General features: G+C 33.6%; 1 protein-coding gene across 7 annotated transcripts in view; it reads right to left on the reverse strand.

Annotated features, from left to right (window-relative positions):
• Nucleotides 1-17454, reverse strand: part of LOC137252059 (uncharacterized) — a 242864-nt gene that overhangs the window by 159687 nt on the left and 65723 nt on the right. The gene's annotated exons all lie outside the window — the stretch shown is intronic.

The following is a 17454-nucleotide window of genomic DNA, read 5'->3' on the forward strand; positions in this document are numbered from 1 at the left end:
CAGTATCTAATTATAATTGTTATATGAAAGAAAGCAGTTAATTAAAAAAAAAAATTTTGGCTCCGCTTCCGAGGCAGAAATACAATACCAGAAAGCCTGCCTAAAAGTATGCAAAAAAATTAACTTATGCGCAAAACGATGCAGTACATTTACAAAATTATATCAAAGTTATCTGAGAAAATAAAGCGGCACTGGATTATAAAATTAAAATAACAAATTTGTTTTTCATACTTTCAGGCACGAATATTTTGAAAACTAGAACCACGCTAAAAAGTTTTACATCATATTTGGGGTGAGGGCAAACAACTATTGAAAAAAAAGGAAACATACATAGCCTGTTTTCTCGATCTAAAGTTTCCTCGAATTCTTTAGAGCGTTTTTTCCACGTAAATAACAAAGCCTTTGCTCATTTTAGTGATATCGATGCCTTTATTGGTTGGGCAGAGTTTAAATAAATATATACATATGTTCATATACGAACTTACATAGGTGGATTCACACTTGACAATTATGTGTTATTTATAGCAAACGTTTCAAGTTTAATCTAAACAAAGTTTTATTAAAGAAAATATGTGTGTTATGTCCTATTTTAACGCCATTTGTCTTAATGGGCTGAAGCTTTCGTTAAGAAATTATATGTGAAAAGTTTTCGAAGCTGCATATTTTAAGTAATAACATTTTGGTATTTTTTTTTAATTTAACATTCACTTTTTCAAATTAACAACAAAAGTGTCAAAGTATTTTTTTTATTTTGTGCTTATTAAATGCCAACCAAAAAATAATTTATGTAATTTATATGCGAGCAAATGTTGCATGAAAGCGATCAAATTATTTTATTAATTTATTTTCCTATTTCTTCCTTATCTTCAGTTGTTTATCTGTGATGCGAAGGCATGACCTGGAAATCAGATTATATTTCAATTTCTTTAGTCCAACCTAAATAAATGCCTATCATCATATTAAGATAATTGAATAAACAACAAATATATTAGTTGGAAACAAAATAATTGACAAACTTGTTTTTTCACAATCGCCGCTGTCAAAATGTCTGGAAAAGTTCCGCATTTATCACGTCAAACGCGCTTATAGTAAGAAACATTCTACACACAACAATCCAAGGATATGCCTGATGAGGCGCCTAAAATCTTGCTGCCACTCACCCACCCGCCACTTTTTTGGGAATATTTTTATTTTTTTCTTTTATTTTGTTTCCTGTTCCAAACCCAAAACATTTTCTACAGTATGGGGTTTTTAGATCCCTTTTCTGTGCTCTTATCGGCTTGTGTGTTTATGTACTGAAGAGCTAAAATATCCAGCTCTGTTATTTTCGCATTATAACAGTACGATGTGTTGAAGATATAACAAAAACAAATATACGCCAACCATGGGAAAATGTGGTATTGGTAATATTGAACTACAATGTAGCACAGTCCAGCTGTTGTTCAATACCTTTTTACTTTGAAAATACTTCTCTTTATATGTTGTGTTGATGTTTTTGTATTTTTTGTACTTAGGTGCTGTTTTTATATCTTTCATGAAAATGAAATGGTATATTAATTACGTCACGAAACCCCAAATTGTAAGTCCTTAAAGGAAAGTAGATAGACCCACCATTAACTATACCGAAATAATCAGGATGAAGAGCTGAGTTGATTTAGCCATGTCCGTCTGTCCGTCTGTCTGTTTGTATGCAAACTGGTCCCTCAATTTTTGGGATATCTTGACAAAATTTGGTGAGCGGGTGTATTTGGGTGTCCGATTAGACATTGGTCGCAACCGGCCGGATCGGACAACTATAGCATATATCCTCCATACAACCGATTTTTCAGAAAAAGAGGATTTTTGTCATATCTTCCTCAATTTAACAGATTGAAACTTCAAACTTCACCATATACTTTCGTATATTGCACATATTGTTGTCTGGAATATTCAGGAGATCGGTCGTATATATAGTATATATCCCCCACAATCGATTGTTCAGATAAGAAACTTTTCGTAATTCCTGCCCTATTTTAAGAGCTAGAGGCTTCAAATTTCACCAAATGCTTACGTATATAGCATATATATATATATTTTATACCCCATATAAACTGTAATTTTCGCCCCTTTTTTACGACTAGAAGCTTCAAAACTCATAAAATTTCATCAAATAGTTACGTTTACGTCATATATTGTTGAAATACGTGATTCGCAGTCATAGTTTTTACACGCAGACCACAAAAAGCCTGGAACTTTGCATCCTCACACAAAGCACCTACCTATTTTTTTTTTATATTTATCTTAAAAATCGTTTAGGTATGTACATCTGTTCACTATATATTTCATATCTTATACATCCGATTATGTGGAGATTACGAACGGGATAAGATTATTATTCAGCCCCATTCATGAAAGGTATGAAATCTTCGGCACAGCCGAAGACAGTCCCGTCCTTACTTGTTGAAATAGTAACTTTGTGACCCACACAGTCGACAAAATCATCAACAATGTATTAAAAAAACCATTTGGCGCTTCTGCTTACAATTGAATAAAAACTGAATGAATTGTTTTTATGAATGGAAGTAAATTTTGATAGCATTCTATTCACTTTTAATTAGAAATTGCAATAAAAGTGAGTGCGTAATCGATGCAGAAACAAAACGACATGAGGCACATTTCATGGAAGATATCATAACTAAGGGTGACAGGACCATTATAGAGCAAACATTTTAAACAAAAAAATTTATATTTCTTATATTGAGAACGTTTTTTTTTTTTTTTATAAAGAAAAACGCAATATTTTTAGTTATTAAAAGAAAAAAATGCGAAAAATACTCACAATACAAAAAAGTATTGAAAAAACAGCGACAATTTCGAATCACCGCTAAAATTTAGAAGTTATAAATAAGAATGGAAATTACTTATTATATTAATATCTTGTCTTCAAGACCAAGTTTGTTATTTTTGTAAAATGTATATTTTACAAGTTATGTTATTTTAAATTACTATACATAGAAAAAAACAAAGTTCTAATTACTCGTTTTCTATGTATAATAATTAATAATCATATAACTTGTAAAATATACATTTTACAAAAATAACAAACTTGGTCTTGAAGACAAGATATTAACATAATAAGTAATTATTTAAAAAAATAAAAAAATAATAAATAAATGTAAGGCGCGATAACCTCCGAAGAGATCTAAGGCCGAGCTTCTCTTCCAATTTGCGTCGTGCTCCTCTTAATTTTCCCTACAAATTGGCCGGACGGGACCTACATGATTTATGCCGACTCCGAACGGCATCTGCTAGGCAGATGAGTTTTCACTTAGAGCTCTTCATGGCAGAAATACACCCGGAGCGCTTGCCAAACACTGCCGAGGGGCGACCTCGCTTAGAAAAATTTTCTTCTAATTGAAAAACCTTATTTCTAAAATTTTTGATGTTGCTTTGCCCGGGGTTTGAACCCACGGCATCAGGTGTGGTAGGCGGAGCACGCTACCATCACACTACGGTGGCCGCCAAGTAATTATTTACAGACCATTAAAACCAAACATAACATTAGAACTGAAATTACTTAAAAAGAACATCGGAGAATAAGAAAATAATACATTCGTCTACTACTTGTAAGCCAAACTGTCAGAATCAGCTGATTCCCTGCTGCTAAATAGAAATAGGATTTTTTGAGGCGTCCCAAAAAATTGAGAGATATTCTTAATATTGCATACATTTAGGCGCATATGGTTTCTTTTAGAAGTGATAATACAGTCCGACAAATTTTAAGCCCACAAATGAGCCCCTACATTTCTAAAGGCTCTCGATACGTTGAATCTGAAATTGCTGTCTGATTTTTGCAAATTTTTTTGTTTTTCGATATATCTGTACCCGACAGTGCTAAACACATGATTTTCTCATCATCAGTACGAGGTTTCCCGAAAAACTTATTTTTATTAAAAAACAACGTATGCAATTTTAAAGTACAACTATTTTCATTGAAAATGTAGTTTTACTTTTTAAATGGCTTCATTTGCGATTTAAATTATTGTACTTCAAACTATATTAGGATTGCGACATTTTCTTTATACAAATTTGAAGTCTACTTTTAGGCACGCCGCACAACTCAATATAAGAAAGTCTACCAGAAAGTATGCTACACATTTTGCTTTTGAGCGCAGACGAAAAACACGTTTTTGCACTTTTATGTAAGAATATCTCGAAAACTTGTCCAAAACTAAAAATCTGTTTTAATATTCAGATTAAACGAGCTGTAAAACTTTCGAACCGTCTGAGCTCATTTGTTGGTCTGATCTTTTTTAACATCTTTTTGTACTGTGTAGTATACTTATATAAAGTTTACAAAAAATTCTATTAAAATCATGCTCTATCACTTTGATAATTTATAAAAGCCATTCGGATTTGCTAATCCATTCAAAATGGTTAATACTTTTTATGAAATGAAAGTAAAATTTAAGCATTCAAGAGTCTAAAAATTGTAGGTCGAAGAAAATGTATCAAAATAGGCTTAAGTAAAAAATCAAAAAAACAAATCTATAACTCATAAAAAGTTGGTATTTGTTTTTAATTGTTATTCGCATGACTACACCTTATGTGTATGTATATGTATATATGTATATGTATGTGGTGTGGGCCGCCTGTCGTGCTTGATTCTATACGATAGGATTGAAAAGTGCGGCAAAGTAAACATATTATGTATATCTATACATCTATTGCTATTTACATTAATATCGCAATTTTACAATAAACGCATATTTATTTAGAAAGTCAGCGTAAAAAGAATTCGTTATCAAACAAGACAAATTTTCAGCAAAAACGAGGGCTGCTTGATACTTCGGTGATACCTTTTTCGGCAAAGAAGATTTTTATGTCCCACAAAATCTTGTTTCAGCGGAACATATAGAGTAATCTGGCTTGATTTTTATGGACGAAAGTTAACCGATATCGCGCCATCGATTTTGGATAGGATTTGGGCTCAGGGAAAAAGTTCCACTACGCAGACCCAAAAAAAAATTATTTTCAAGCCTGCGAAAAAAATGGTGAGGATAAATTTTTCGACCAATCTTATGGCCAACGTTGTTACAACAATTTTTTTGAAAAAAAATTTTTTTTTAGGGTTTTGGGGAGTGGTTTGGTCTAAAAATTGCCCCTTTCGCTATTTTTTTTTCGCAGGCTCGAAAATTATTTTTTTGGGTATGCGTAGTGGAACTTTTTTTCCTGAGCCCATATCCTATCGAAAAATCAATGGCGTGATATCGGTTAATAAATCGATCCAGTCTAATATACAGTCTTGAGTCTTCCAATTTTTTAATCCTTCTAAACAAAACGGCGGCCGCCGTGGTGTGTTGGTAGCCTTCTCCTACTACCACACCAAAGATCCTGAGTTCACGCCCCAGGCAAAGCAACTTGAAATTTTTATAAACAAGTACTTTCAATTAGAAGATGAGTTTTCTAAGCGGGTCGAAAAACTTCTCAGTGAAAAGTCATCTGCCTTGCTTGACGCAAATTGGAAGAGAAGCTCGGTCTAAAATCAATTCGCAATTCGGATAATTACACACAGTTCTCAAAAGAAGCGTTTGCTCCAGCGATGAACTCGTCATTTCACCAAAATGTCTTACCTCCCATGAATTCTCCAATCAAGTCAACAATATATATATCAAATAAACCTCTTAAATTTCTTTTGCCCTTTCAAGAAGTCATTAAGTCCTTTCAACCAATGCTTACATGTGTTTTTGGATATAAAGAAAGCCAAGAAATTGTGTTGTAGAGGATTAAGTCGATCCGTTGAGCGACTGAAATTGAAAGCAAAAGACATATGAAATCTAAATAAATCTACAACATAACAATTCGTTTGAATGGAGTATCTGCTTGTTGTACGCGAGTATGCATAATGTATTTGTCCCATACAAACAAACACTTAAGCGTTTTGGAAAGCATATGTGATTCTATAAGCATTTGTATGTATATGTTTCAAAGCCTTGGCATTACTGCAAGTGGTGCTATAAAATTGTTAACATTTTGTGGTATCAGGGATGTGTAAGTATGTGTTTATTTATTTGGTTTGGCAATGGCGTACGCTTTGAAAACATAATAAATTTAATAAGCGAGGATGGGCGGAAGGGTGCGCTTAAAGCTGGCTGTTCATTGACTAAGAAATAGGAAATTTTTTACAAAAAAACCAAAAACCAATAAGAAATTTGTAATTAAAGTTGTTCTATCAAATTTTCATAAAGCTTCGCTTAGCTCGCAAGTAAAGTCCTACAATTTTGCTTTAATTTTGAGAAATATGTGGTCGCGTAAGGAACATACTCGTATACCAGGATATCGTCGACGCTGAGGTAAAAGTTGCTAACTTTATTAAACAAAATTTCGCAGAAAAAATATCCTGCTTTCACGTTAGGTAAAATTAAGGGCAGTTATCCAAATTCACTATCCACACCAAATTTTCAGGATTTTAAGGACTAATTGCTTTGTAGCTTAACAAACATATAGCTTCATGCATTTAAGGCGCACCCTATTATACATACAAACATAACCCGTATATAATTCTTTTGTCAATGTGCATTGTTACGGTAGCTCGTTTGCCTATAAATTCATTAGTTGCTTTCTTTTGTTCACAAGTTTGGAAAAGCTCGATAAAAAGCTGAAATGCAGGCAAAACAAGAACATGAACTTCATTTAAAAAACATTCCAATGCAATTCAGCTATAAACAATCGTTTTGGCTTTAAAAATAATTTTTTTGTTTGTGGAGTGCAGTGCAGTTATTTTTTTATGAGCGCTCCTGCTCTAATTTGGCTGCAGCAGCTCTCGCGTGCATAATGCAGCCTGACAACTTTTTGACCCATAAATGAAATTCTACTTAACAAAAGGTCTTCGGCACGCTGATTCTAAATCTGCTCTCAAATTTTCTTAACAAATTCTGGTTTACAAGATATCTAAATGTGTCTAAAACTTGTTTTTCTACTATATTTACTACGATTTTTTTAGTAACATTTCTCTTTTTTACAAAACAAAAAATCTACTGCTGAGTGGAATATCGCCCTAACTGGGCTGTTGTTTTCAAAAAACTCTCTACCAGAACTTGTTTGAAAAAGCCCTACTTCAGATTTGTGTCCGAAAACTCCTCTCGGATTTCGGTTGAAAAACTCCCTCACCGCAGCTCAAAACGTATTAAATTTGTGCTGGGATAAAGGCATTTGTAAAACAAATCATTAAGGGTGTGTATGTTGTTCTGCTTTGATTGTAAATAATTAAAGATTTAATTACATATCAGCATTGTTTGGTTTTTGTACCTCGATTTACAAAAGAATTTGGCCTGTGCTCTACAACTTATACATACAGCAGCAAACAGAAAAATAGCAGTGACAACTCCTCTTTTTTATTTTCGATGTTATAATAAAAAAACTCAATAAATTTTTAAATTGAAGCTATGCAAGCCATACTGAAAAAAATTTTCAAAAAAAATTACGAAATTTTCGCACTTTTTACTTGAAGCTCTCTGAATTCTAGTCCAACGATGTATAAGTCTTAGATCCCTCGAACTTCGTATTGATTTGTTACATATTTCTTCGGAAGCGTTTCAGATTTTTTTATATTAAACAAGTAAGGAAGGCTAAGTTCGGGTGTAACCGAACATTACTTACTCAGCTGAGAGCTTTGGAGACAAAATAAGGGAAAATAACCATGTAGCAAATTGAACCTAGGGTAACCCTGGAATGCGTTTGTATGACATGGGTATCAAATGGAAGGTATTAATGAATATTTTAAAAGGGAGTATCCCTAAGTTTTATATGTGAAGTCGTTTTCGAGATATCGACCAAAATGTGGACCCGGGTGACCCAGAACATCATCTGTCGGGTACCGCTAATTTATTTATATATGTAATACCACGAACAGTATTCGTGCCAAGATTCCAAGGGCTTTTGATTTCGCCCTGCAGAACTTCTTCATTTTCTTCTACTTAATATTGTTACGAATATTAGCAAAACTAAGGGGTGCTGCTACCTCTAGGCCGATGCCAAGCAGTGACGTGAATTGACATCAATAAATCAATCATTATGTATCTACATAAACGAAACAATAATTGCGTCTACACATATGTACCATGTACGTATACGAGCAGCGGAGAGTCAATGCACAAACACATGCATATATCTCAGATACTCCTGAAAGTATGCAATGAGAGAAGCTATAAAATCGTGCAATTGTAGTTACAGCTGAGAAGTTTGAGAGCTGATGGCAACTAGTAGATTCTGGAAGCGCCTAGAAGATGAGAACGTTGAAATCAGAGAGTATAAAAGGCAGCAAATGTAGAGGCGCTGGAATTTAGTTTGATTTGAGCTATCAAGCAGTTATTGATTAAGCACGAAATCTGTCGGGTAATAGTAGAGTTTCATTTGAGCTATCAATCAGTTTGGGTGTTAAGCAAGCTAGTTGCAAAGTATAAGTGTTATTGTGAAGTACTTTAATAAAGGCCATTTTTCCATTATTCAATATTGGAGTTACTTATTCAACAGTTTAGCGATACGAACGTTGGCAGAAAATTGCAAATAAGGGGAATTGCAGTAAATTCGTTACAATATGGTAGGTGTCACACCCATTTTACAGAGTTTTTTCTAAAGTTATATTTTGCGTCACAAAAAAAAAAACAGTCACCATTTTCATCCCTTTTTTCGTATTTGGTATTGAATTAAGGCATTTTTTTTTCATTTTTCGAAATTTTCGATATCGGAAAGTGGGCGTGATCATAGTTGGATTTCGGCCATTTTTTATACCAAGATAAAGTAAGTTCATATAAGTACGTGAACTGAGTTTAGTAAAGATATATCGATTTTTGCTCAAGTTATCCTGTTAAAGGCCGAGCGGAAGGCGTGGCTTCAACCGATGTCGAACTTTTTCGCAGAAAACAGTTACCGTTATGGAAGCTATGCCCTTACCAAATTTCACAAGGATTGCTAAATTTTTGTTCGACTTATGGCATTAAAAGTATTATAGACACATTAAATGAAAAAGGGCGGAGCCACGCCTATTTTGAAATCTTCTTTTATTTGTATATTTTGTTGCACCATATCATTACTGGAGATGAATGGTGACATAATTTACTTATATACTGTAAATATATTAAATTTTTTGTTAAAATTTGATTTAAAATTTTTTTTTTAAAGTGACGGTCACGGATGACGACCGATTTTGCAAATTTTTATTTAGTACACATATAGTAATAGCAGTAACGTTCCTGCCAAATTTCATCATGATATCCTCAACGACTGCCAAATTACAGCTTGCAAAACTTTTAAATTACCTGCTTTTAAAAGTGGGTGGTGCCACGCCTGTTGTCCAAAATTTTACGTATTTTATATTCTGCATCATAAGGTCAACCCACCTACCAAGTTGCATTGCTTTATCCGCCTTTGGTAATGACTTACCGCACTTTTTCAGTTTTTCGAAATTTTCGATATCGAAAAAGTGGGCGTGGTAATAGTTCCACTTCGTTCATTTTAAATAGCGATCGGAGGTGAGCGCCCAGGAACCTACATACCAAATTACATTAAGATACCTCAAAATTTACTCAAGTTATCGTGCTTACGGACAGACGGACGGACGGACGGACGGACATGGCTAAATGAACTTTTTTTTCACCCAGTTCTTTTTGATATATAGAAGTCTATATCTATCTCGATTAGTGTATGCCATTACGGGGTACCGTTATGCGAACAAAGTTAATATACTCTGTGAGCTCTGCTCAGCTGAGCATAAAAAGGGGAAAAAAATGTTCACCCTTTGTTTACGGCGTACTCAAAAAAGAACTACAAATAAGAAATTCGAAGTTTTCATACAATTTTCTCGAAGTTTGGATGTAGTTTTTCAAAGTTTCAGTTACAAAAATCACAAAATTTGTTTCTTATAACATCGAAAATATAAAAAGAAAATTTTAATTTATCAAATTTGAAAAAGTTGTTGTCACTGCTATCTTTCTGTTCGCTGCTGTATGTAATATTTTTTTGTTTAGATTTTCTAAGCAAAATGTCTGCTTAAACTGCTTTGTTTGATAACTTTTGAATAAAGGAAAAAACAGCGAGCACTCAAATTTGTTGTTATTGTCGTATTTATTACAACATATACATATACACACACAAATTTAAACAGAAATGTGAGGCACAATTCATATCTTAACATTCCTACACATTTGCAGGAGTCGTAAGTATGTATTAAATTAACACTAAATATGGCGTAGCTAAGACGTGCAATACAATTCAGAGAAATATTAAAACTTGCTTTAAGAAAAAACGCTTTCCTTTAGGCTTCACGCGAAACAAAAACTTGAAAACTTTCCGAATGGTGTAGATAGATCTTATGAAGTTTCATAAGTAAAAACAACTCAAAGTTAAAATATATTAAAGCTCTCTTTTTCTTAGCAATAAAACGAGAAATTATGCCTGTGCGCCTTCTTTGCACAACATTTTTCTGAAAGGTATTTTTTATTCAAGGGCATATGAACATATACATACATATATAAGCAAACTTAAAAAATTCATTTTTTTCTCTTCGTCCTCTTATGCTCGTGCTTACAATCCCAATTTTCGTGATCAACTTACCTGTATAAGCTAAAAAACATATGTATATGTATGTACATATGTGCATATTTGTATGCAACCATGCATTATCCCATTTTCCACCCTTCAAACATTTTAAATTTGATTATTAAAATTCATACTTTCATACACAATTACACTTCGTGCATATTTTAATCAAGCAAACTGTTGCCCTACGCCATTTACACCCACCCACATCCTACACAAATACATTTTTAAAAGGCGCGCTGCATTGCATGGTTTTAGGCAACCACATGGACAATTTGCCATCAGCACACATTTCGCCACAAAGGCCCTTTGACTTTTACGATGTGTCATTTGCGTTGGCAGCAAGGTACATTTCACCGTGGCTGTTGGCTGACAATGTCGACATCATTTGAGGTTAAGGCCCACAACAGAAATATCCAATTTCCGTTCTGTTGGTGACAGCGGCAAAGTGCGCCTAAAAGGCGACCACAAGCCAATGACAAAAAAGTTTAACAGCTGCATTAGATGCAATTTATATGCAGATTCTATGAAATCGTTTATACAAACTTCCATACATACGAGCATGTCGATTATCTTTGAATTTTTGATAAATTTCCTTGCATACCTACTTTCATAATATTCAAGTTGCAAAAGTAGCGGAAAAGCTTTTGGTGATGACAAAAGAGTTTGGCGTGAAGGACTGCTTCCGATCGAGTAAGATATTGTAATAAGTTTTGGGAGTGCAATGGCTCCGCCGGGGAAAGCAATATCGAAAATAAAGAAACAAACTTTTTTTTAATGAGAAAACAGTTTTTCTAAGCGGTGTCGCCCCTCGCCAGTGATTTGACAAAAACTCCGAGTGTATTTCTGTCATTAAAAGCATCTCAGTGAAAATTCTTGTTTATAATTTCATTTCTTCATCAGCTAGCTCTTTGGCAGCTGAGATTTGAAAGCGAAATCTCCAGCATTCATATTTCTTAATATTATAATGGCAGATGCCGCTATCCACTAAGCATATGAATGTCCCGCGGCACGCTTTGTAATTGGTCCCTAAGTATTGCCTTATTGCTGCTATTCCTTTTATACACAATAAGGTATATAAGCGGACTTTATATTTTAATCCAAGCTTACTTACTTAATTGGCGCTTAACCGTTTAAACGGTTATGGCCGTGCAACAAGGCGCACCAGTCGCTCCCTCTCTCGCCCACCGGCGCCAATTGGTCACACCAAGGGAGTTTAAATTGTTTTCCACCTGGTACTTCCAGCGGAGTGGGGGCCACCCTCTACCTCTGCTTCCATATGCGGGTTCCGATAGAAACACTTTCTTGGCCGGAGCGTCATCTTTTATTCGCATAACATGGCCTAGCCAGCGCACCGCTGCGTTTTAATTCGCTGGACTATGTTGATGTCTGCGTATAGCTCGTACAGCTCATCATTAAATCTTCTTCGGTACTCGCCATCGCCAACGCGTAGAGGTCCATAAATCTTTCGAAAAACTTCTAATCCAAACTATGTGGAATATTTTTAGGCGCGGTTAGTAGAACTGATTAGTATGATGTCCTTATAACCACAGCCGTGTGCAAATTCTGTAATTTTCCCCTTATATCAATAACAAAAAATTTTCTCGCTAATTAAATACGAAAAAAAAATTCTTTAAAATGTTTGATGTTGTTTTTCCCGGGACTTGTGGTAGGTTGAGTACGCTACCGTCATACCTCGCGGCCACCTTTGTAGAAATTAACAATATTTCTTGAATATTTCAAGGTGAAAATTTAAATTTTTGTTTTTTATGCCTTTTAATATTCTTTTTACATGGATTTCGTCCTAGAACTGCCTTAGTGATATTTTTCAGCAAATGTTTTTCCAAAGTTTTTTAACCCTGTGACGGCCTACAAAATATCTATTCTTCATACTCTTAAAAAAAACCAAAGGGAACCTTTCATGAGAGAGGTGAAGATTTAAATTATTCCTAAAATTTCGCGCCTTTACATGAGATGTAAGCGCCCGTAGTGGCAGAGTTAGATCTAACTTTACTTTAACAAGGGCTCTAGTTCGCACTGAAAAATTGAGCCTTAACATCAAATATGGCAATTTTAAATTTTAGTAAATTTTAACTGTCAATGTAGGCGAAGTAATACATGTTTAAAATTACTATAGCAAAAGCATTGACAAATGAATGCGAAGCAGTTTTGAGATTTGAATACATGGGTTAACGTCTCTCATGCGAAGCACCCCGCGCAATTTCCCTCAACTTGTTGTATAAATTAATGAAAGCTTGAGTCCTCTAAGGAAGCTCATTACATGAATTTGTGAGGAGCCAGCATTTGCCTTCAGATTTGATTGCCTTGGGTGTTTCCTTGTAAGCGGTGCAGATTGTAGTACAGATGTGAAAATTAATGGTCAAATCATTGGCTTCCTAACGATTATTCATTCTAAGACCTGTTAAAGTAAATGTGTTAAAAGTTCTGACACAAATTGTTAACCCGTTATTGCATTTCTTTCGATTGCTTTCATTTGTGCATTTCTCATGGAGGGGCTGAAATTTTTATGATTTGCTAGTCAGAGTTAGGGCATGTGTGAAGGTGAAGGAGGATATTTCAATTTCAATAATTATTTCTCGTACAAAATTTGCATAAACATTGTCAATAAATATAAACGAAAATCGTTAAAAATGTTTAAAATTTTTAATTGTTTAGCACAAACTGTTATGTAACAGTGTGTGTGAAGAAGTGTGAGTGTGTTTGTTAGCAACTGCCCTTTTAGTTCTACATTTAAAGCAAAAGTTTGCCAATTTAAACGTTGTTACAGTTATTTAAAAAGTTTTCAAGCTCATTATTCAAACGGAAGTATTTTACATACTTTTTGTTGTTATTAGTAACAATTAATTACACAACTAATGTGTCGGAGCATAAACCCAAGTGGTGCATTTGAAGTTAGAGAAATATTGAAAAAAAAAAAAAAAAACATTTTGCTGGCGCTTGCGTGTGTTATTAAGTTTACAATACATACATATATATGTACTAGCAGACCCGTCAGACGTTGTTCTACCCTAAATTTGGTCTATCTGCATACAATTTAATAAGTGTTTTTCATCTAACTCTGCCCTCCCGCCCTCTTCACTCTTTCTTAAACCTTTTATTCACTCCTCCCTCCGTCTTTTTCGCTTCATCTATCTCTATCTTCGTCTCACTCTATCTCTTTCTCAGTCTCCTTCCCTCTTTTCTCTTCTCTCAAGTTTTTCCCAATCTTCTTCATCCCTTATTGCCAGACCCAGATGGTGGTACGTATTTTGTTCCAGTCCCACTTCGAGTCTCAGTCCCAGTCCTAGTCCTAATCCGATTCCCAGGCCGTCTCTGGTCTATTTTCCGGAAAAAAGGATCGTAAATACTAATCTAGGTAAATTTATATAACAAATTTCATGCAAATCGAATAGGACGCATGTAAATAGGTATTATTATATAATATTACTTTAAAGCTCTCAGCAACCGCTTTCATTTGATATCCATATTACACACCTTTTCTAGGGATATCCGGAACCACGTTTTGGCCTATATCTTTAAACCCTAGTCACCCAGTGTTATAAATTAGTCTGTACTAAAGCACACATCAACAGCTTCAATTTGATACCCATAATGTAAAAACACATCCTAGTATTACCCTGGTCCACGTTTTGGCCTATATCTCGAGACCCTAGTAACCAATAGGTACGAAAACTACCCTGTACTAAAGTACTTAACATCTTCAATTTGATACCCATAATGTAAAAAAACATCCTAGTATTACCCTGGTCCACGTTTTGGCCTATATCTCGAGACCCTAGTCACCAATAGGTACGAAAACTACCCTGTACTAAAGTACTTAACATCTTCAATTTGATACCCATAATGTAAAAAAACATCCTAGTGTTACACTTATCCACGTTTTGGCCTATATATCGAGACCCTAGTTACCCACGGGTACCAAAAATACCCCGTATCAAATTACTCATAAACAGCTTTCATTTGATACCCATATTATACAAACATAACCCAGGATTACCCAGGTCCACGTTTTGATCTCAAGACCCTAGCCAGAACGGGATAAAATGTAATGTGTCCGTCTCCTGATCCTAGGCTACCCCTACACCAATTTTCAGCCAAATCTGTTTACCCGATCTTGAGTTATAAATAGTGTAACTAACACCACTTTCTTTTAAATATATACATCACATTAGAAACTTCAAAAATAACAGTATTTCTCCAATATTTAATGGATGTTGTTATCCATATAAACCTTCCTCTTCAATCACTCCATCTACTAAAAAAAAGCGTATCAAAATCCATTGCGTAGTTTTAAAGGTTTAAGCATTCAAAGGGACATAGGTACAGAAAAAGCGACTTTGTTTTATACTACGTAGTGATAGTGATTGTGATGCATGCAAAATTACCAAAATATAAAACATTTGTTTAAGAATTTTAAGGAAATGTTCAATATTTTTAACGAAAGAGTATTTTTCAAGAGATGCATGCATTCTTAACTATTTATGTTGCATTAACCTGGCAACAACGCATAAATATGTCAAGCTGATATGATATGAAAATACATACATATATCCATACATATAAATGTACTCCCGAAGTTAAAAAACCCAGCGAATGCTATGTATATACGTATGTGTCTCATCATGCCTCACTCAAAAGCAATTTGGGCGCAGAGTTCACAGCGAACAACCACACACACACGCATTTTTTGGTAAAAATGTTACTTTTGTTTAAACAATTTGGCTGATATAAGAAAGGAATCAATTATTTTTTTGATGCAGAACGAAGGTAAATATTTCAAAGTTTTACTGAAAAGTAGAATTTTTTAAATCCATCCATCCGTTTATCAGTTATAGCTGTGTAAATAAAAATTTGATGATTTTTTGCTACATTTTGGCAATTTGCCACGCCCTTATAATATATACCTTCAAATTATATTGACTGTACCATATCACGTAGCAAAGCTTTCAAATGCAAAAAACCCTTTTTAAAATCGGAGAATTCTGTGTGAAGTTAATTGCGTACATGGTATTTAGCGACTTTATTTTATAAGATTTATATATATATATGTATATATATAAAATATAGAATATAGATATAGATAGATATAGATATAGAAGATATAGATAGATAGATAGATATTTGTTCGTTTCGTGCTCGCCAAAAGTTTCAATGCATTTAATTTAAATATATCTCGGGGGATCAGTTGCAAGTTTTCAAAGCCTACATTGAAAATTTGGCAGATTGTGTTATATTTTGGTTGTGGTTTTCACAATTTCTTATTGTTACGATATAATAATATTTGATAAAACTTTTTCTTATAAAAGTTTTATGTAAACAAATTGAAAATGCTCGCAAACGGTACACTACATATAATAAAGTACAAATACATACATACATATGGTTATACATATACAGCAGCGGACACGAAAATAGCAGTGTGAGTTTTTTACGAATTTTGTCAATTACATTTTATATATTATAAGTCTGCAGAAAGTTAAAAACCTTTTTTTGGAATTTTTTTGAGTATGCCATTTTGTAGCCCAATCAATTCAAGTTAAAAGCCTTTCAAAACTTGTATTAATTTTCAACAACTTTTTAACCAAAAAGTGTTTCAAATCCCTTCCACAAAAAAATAAAATCATGCGCCCTTCGTATGGAAGAAAATCTAAAACGCTTTTCAGAAAAAAGTTGTCAAAAATCAAAGGCGAAATTGAGGAGACATATAACCTGTATTTTTTTTAGAATAAAACTTATTGGGATACAAAACTGCATGCTCAAAAAAAAAAAAAAAAAAAAAATAGGAGTGGACATTTTTGTAAAACTTTCTCGAAGTTTCCAATTTTTTCGAAAACGGGTGTGAGATTGGTTAGCATCGTTTTAGTTACATAACTTATGGAAGCTTTTTGTTGAATTATAGAAAATAAAAAATAATTCAAGGTTCGATTCGAGCTCAAGGCCAGAAGAATATTTTTTTCTAATGATAATTATTATTTTTTAATTTTTCTAAATTTGAAAAATTGTATTTATTTTTTTTTGGAATAGTAAGTCTAAAATTTTTCAGACAACCTGCCATAGCTGCGCAGGCAATAATTATCATTAGAAAACAATTATTGTTCTGTTCGAATCGAACCTTGAATCATTTATCAATAGGCCGATAAAAACAAAAACAATTGAAAATAAAAAATTAAGAATTTTATTGACAAAGTGTAATAAAAATTGCAGCTGCTATTTTTGTGTTCGCTGCTGTATATAGGCATATAGTAGCAGCAAAACTTTCAGGAAATATTTGCTTACTGTTCAGTGAGCGTTGGTATGCCAGAGCAAAGCTTGTAAGATGTACATATGTGATTCATTATTTGCTTTTATATCTCGGGAGACTCATTCATGTGATTTCCTAATTAATTTATAAATGATAATATTTATTAGATTGTTAACCATTTGCCACAATCACAAGCAATGAATAACAAATGAGTTCAAATGAATTTATCATATTTAATTAATGTTGACAAAAGATTGATTGAGTATTATTGATACTATATGGTCACTGTAAAATAAACATATGTCGTTTTGAGCTTGCAACATCGTTGCAAATGGAAAGTGATTTGATAGAAGATTTGGCTTCGAGGCTATGCGAGACTATTTGCAGCTTCATATCAAATCTTTTTCTAAAAATTTTCTGCTCAAATTGAATCCAAGTTAAGAAATGATCAATTTAAATTTTAGTTTTAGTACAACATAGAGCCAGCTTGAGAAGATGCGATTTAGCTGGCATGAATACAATTTAGAAAATGTATTTGTTGAGTGCATATGACAGCTAATCTAAGAAATACTACACAAATATATGGGCATGTTAAACAGCAAGTGGTTACAATTAGA

The sequence above is a fragment of the Eurosta solidaginis genome, chromosome 5 (assembly GCF_040869045.1).
Source record: "Eurosta solidaginis isolate ZX-2024a chromosome 5, ASM4086904v1, whole genome shotgun sequence".
NCBI classification, from domain to species: Eukaryota; Metazoa; Arthropoda; class Insecta; order Diptera; family Tephritidae; genus Eurosta; species Eurosta solidaginis.